The sequence below is a fragment of the Crocodylus porosus genome, unplaced genomic scaffold (genome assembly GCF_001723895.1).
Source record: "Crocodylus porosus isolate Cpor-Errol unplaced genomic scaffold, CroPor_comp1, whole genome shotgun sequence".
NCBI classification, from domain to species: domain Eukaryota; kingdom Metazoa; phylum Chordata; order Crocodylia; family Crocodylidae; genus Crocodylus; species Crocodylus porosus.
The window spans coordinates 59,240,552-59,244,485 of NW_017728950.1; the positions used below are offsets into that span (position 1 = coordinate 59,240,552).

General features: G+C 50.6%; 1 protein-coding gene across 1 annotated transcript in view; it reads left to right on the forward strand.

Annotated features, from left to right (window-relative positions):
• Positions 1–1,691: 1,691 nt before the first annotated feature.
• GLIS3 (GLIS family zinc finger 3) overlaps positions 1,692–3,934 on the forward strand; it is a 328,965-nt gene continuing 326,722 nt past the window's right edge. Inside the window, exon 1 of the mRNA XM_019555349.1 lies at positions 1,692–2,214. The gene's annotated coding sequence lies outside the window, so the exon portion shown is untranslated. The remainder of the gene's footprint in view (positions 2,215–3,934) is intronic.

The window sequence follows — 3,934 nt, forward strand, 5'->3', positions numbered from 1 at the left end:
CAAATACTTTCTAGTGCATAAGGTATTAAGCAATGAAAGCTCCTTCTTAAAAGGTTGGTTTTAAAGTGAAGCATAGTTTACAAATACTTTCTGCATAAACCCACACATTTCCTATACAGTTTTTCCGTAGATCTGATGCATTCACTGCTAGACTATCCACATGCATTGTAATAAGTAGACCGGATAACAATGTAATTTTATGAGAAAACTCGATGCAACCATAAGTTCCCATGGACCTTGCATAGGACTTACAGGACATTTGAAAAATTATCTGCTCCTCTTGTAAATTTCATGGCTACAAGAAATTAATATTTAAGAATCAAAGAAACTGAGTCCAGGTTACTGTCAGAAAGGCTTTATTTCTGAGTAGCTAACATGGCTTATGGGCTCCGGGCTGCATGAAGGTAAGGCAGTGCCTTAGACATATAAGATGGGCACTGAGAGACCCCTGTTCCCATGGGGGTAGGTCCAACTCCTTCCTAGAAAGGCCAGGGCAGAAAAGCCTTCTTCCATCTAACAGCAGGAAGCACAGCAACAGTATTCATCTTTTGCCAGCTACAGAAACAGGCTCAACAGCTGGCGAGAATCTTAGTACTTACCCAGTTACTGGGGTGTTTCTGTCTGGGTGAGTGGCATGAGCCCATTGCACTCTTCTGTCCTCTGCTTGGGGTTTTTTGGTAGAGCCCATAGGTCAGTGGATTTGGATGTTAACCCCCAAGGAAATAACAGGTCAGTTCACTCTTCCCTGTACTACTAGTACAGGATCTTCCATTGTCTCAAGCAGACATCACAGCATCAGTTACTTACACTCACTCCATGTTTTCAAGCTTTTTTTGAAACAGCAAGAAACTCACAGGTTTTAAGTGAAAACTGAAGTTGAGTTGGAACTGCAGCACTCAAAGAGCTGGATGTTAGACACAGTTCATTCCAGCCCAGCATGTGCTCTGCTCCCCTTCATGCTGGCATTGACAGCTCACTCCTGCTCTTGGTAAAACAGCAGAGAGAAACAAGAGTAATATTTCAGTCTTTTAAACTTTTTCAAAGCCTGACTCGGTGCTCCCTGCCTAACCAATATTCTTTCCCTTAGAACCAAGAGGGCTTCTCCTTCAGTGCCCTGGATCCCCTGGATGCCCAGGGAGCACATTTCACAGCTGGATCTGTTACTATAATGGGCTGAACCGTCACCTTGGAACCAAATGCTCCTGAACTCTTCTGAGGAGGAGGAGGAGAAGGAGGAAGGGGTGGGGAAGGGGGCTGGTCAGAACTCCAGGCTGAGTGTTTGCGTTTGATCCTTTCTCTGAGCTCACTGTGCTTTTTGATGCTGCTTGCACTGTTTGCAGCACTGGGAAGCAATGCAGGGAGGGGGCTTACATGGAGGATGGTCTCCCCTTATTCACACCAAATAAAGTAAAGCCATCAAGCATGCCCAGGGAGGGAGGGAAATGTCACCAGCCTGTCAATCCTCTAGTTTCTTTTTCCCAGTCTCCCTCTCTGTGTGAGTGAGTCAGTGAGTGCTGAAGGGGAGACACACACTCTGCCTTTGAATTAGCCAACCGGCTGACCAGGACTTACCCTCCCCCCTGTCCCCTCCCTCCCCTCCCAGGCTCTGGCACTTGGGAGGCTGCTGGCTGGCGGCCCTTACGCACTCTCCCCCCTCCCTTCCCTGCCTCCTTCTCTGTACTGCAGTCCCCCTGGCCATACAGCACTGATCCAACCAGCGGAGAGCAGGGCAGCCCAATTCCTAGTGCCTGCAGGCAGCAGCAGCCCAGAGTCCCCTGGCCCCAGCCAGCTTGGACAGCCAGCGCCTCTCCCATCATCCAGACAATGACAGCAGTCAGTTAACAAGGTCAGCCTCTCAACCAACTTCTTCACCCTAACCAGTGGACACTCATTGCAGGACCTGGCTCTGAAAGGGGACACTTCAAGTTGTGACAATCTGGTTTTTGGGAGTTTTTTTTTCTTTAAGAAAAGAGACCAGACCTCTGAACTGCTTTGCGCTGATCTGTGTGACCCCAAGCTCTGATGGAGATGCTTCATGTTCAAAGGGATAGCCTCTCTCCAGTGGGTCTGAAGGGCTGGGAACCAAAGTTGCCCTTCTTTCTTCAGCTCTCTTCTCACCCAGTAGTTGCTGCCAGTCTTGCTTAAGCAGAAGCAGGATCTGCTTGGAGAAGGATCATGCACCTTGGGCTTTGTTGTGGAAAACGTGGTTACCTGGTAAGTGGATGCTGCCATAGGAACTTTGCTTGCAGGCTCTCAAGGAGGAAAATCGGACCCAGCACCAAATCCAGCCAGAAATGCCATTATGGCAGCAGCTGCAGCAGCCCTGTGGAGTCTCAACTACTTTGTGTACACGCTTTTCCCCCCTTCTGCAGAAGAAGTGTATTTAAGAGAATGTACTTTTCTTATCAGCTGAAAGGTGGTCAGAGCACAGGTTTCCGCAAGGAATCTGAAGCGCTGCCCATTGCAGAACGTATGTATGGATGTAAAGAGGTGTAAAGGGGCTGTGGCTTGAGTCTTTCAGCAGAGGGGAGGGAGGGAGGAAGGGCAGATCTAGTTGCTGGAGGAGGCAAAGGGTTAATTGTCAAGAGATCAGGCACATGAGAGCTTGCAGGCAGAGCAGAGCCTTAGTCAACTAGTAACTAGTGTCAACTTTAGACCCGAGGAGAGAAGTCTTAAGAAGCGGGTGAATGAATGACGTAAGTAATGCAGTCTCAGGTCTGCTGGGATGCAGCTCTGTGCCTTTTTGAGTAGTTGGGAGAGAGGCTTGCAGCTTCCCACGCCTGTGTGCCCTGTATCTTTCTTCCAGGAGAGCCTGGTGGGGCATTTGTGCCTACCTGCCCAGCAGTATCTGATGCTGGAGACCCTTCAGCCTAGGAGGTTGGTCAGCTCTCCAGCCAGCAGGCATTTGGGAATGCCAATGCTTGGCTGATGTCTACTCTGGTTCTTCTCACTGGGAGGGACTTGGGACTGGTTTCTCCTCCACTCCTATACACTGCTGGCTGCTCTGCTGCAAGCTGTTTTGGGAAAGTCACAGAGACGTCCTGCTTTGAGCACTGGCTTGGACTCGATGGTCTCCTGAGGTCCCTTCCAACCCTAATAGGGTTCTAGGACAAATGTGGGGCTGGAAGGGACCTCCGCAGTTCATCTTACTGTAATCCCCTGCAGCTAAGCATGAGTTTCCTTTTTTTTTAATGCTTGATTTTAAGTTGAAATTCAGCTTCCCGTATTGTTTATTAAGAAAAACCAGAAACAACCCCCCCAAAGAAAATGGGTGCTCTGCTGCAAGCTGTCTTGGGGAAGTCATAGAGAAGTCCTGCTCTGAGCAGGGGCTTGGACTGGATGGGCGCCTTCCTGCCCTAACAGGACTCTAGGACCAAGGTGGGGCTGGAAGGGGCCTCATCTACTGCAACTCCCTGCAGCTAACCATGAGCCATCTTAAAAAAAAAAAAAATAATAATAATAATAATAAAAAAAAAAAAATATATATATATATAGATTTGAAGTTGAAATCCAGGTTTCCAGGTCGTTTATGAAAAAAAGAAGAAAACGATCTGGCGGTGAAGCGACTTGGAAGTCACTCCCTGCACTGCCAGGTCCGCTCTGGAGGGAGTAGGGACAAGCCAGTCCCGGAGCCACCTGCTGCCCCCGGGGGGATTTGTCATGGCCCGGGTGATTCACCCAGAGAGGTGCCGGGGGAGGAAATGATGCTGCTCCGTGGGAGAGGATGGCCGGGAGGCCGCTTCCCCCGCGTCTGCTTGGCCCCTCGCAGGGGTGCCACTCTCGGGGGGGGAGAGGGGCGGACGGTACCAGGGGAGCGGGGGTTTCCTCCCACGCCCTGAGGGACGAGCTGCGTTTCTCCGCCCGCCTCGCCGCAGCGCCAGACTCCGGCAGCCCCGAGGCAGAGGCCGGGGCGGCGCTAGGGGGCGGCGGAGGA